We start from the raw sequence: 222 nt of genomic DNA, 5'->3' as shown, positions 1-222 counted from the left end.
GCTGAGGGAGCAGGTGCTGAGGGAGAGTCAGTGCCAAGGGAGCGGGCGCTGTCGGAGAGTCAGCACTGAGGGAGTGGGCGCTGTTGGAGGGTCAGAGACGAGGGAGTGGGCGCTGAGGGAGGGTCAGCGCTGAGGGAGCAGGTGCTGAGGGAGAGTCAGCACCGAGGGAGCGGGTGCTGAGGCAGGGTCAGTGCAGAGGGAGGGTCAGCGCTGAGGGAGTGG

Source organism: Rhincodon typus, chromosome 44, assembly GCF_021869965.1.
Source record: "Rhincodon typus isolate 14 chromosome 44, sRhiTyp1.1, whole genome shotgun sequence".
Lineage (NCBI taxonomy): Eukaryota > Metazoa > Chordata > Chondrichthyes > Orectolobiformes > Rhincodontidae > Rhincodon > Rhincodon typus.
The sequence above is the reverse complement of the archived record's forward strand: the minus strand, read 5'-3'. Positions refer to the sequence as shown.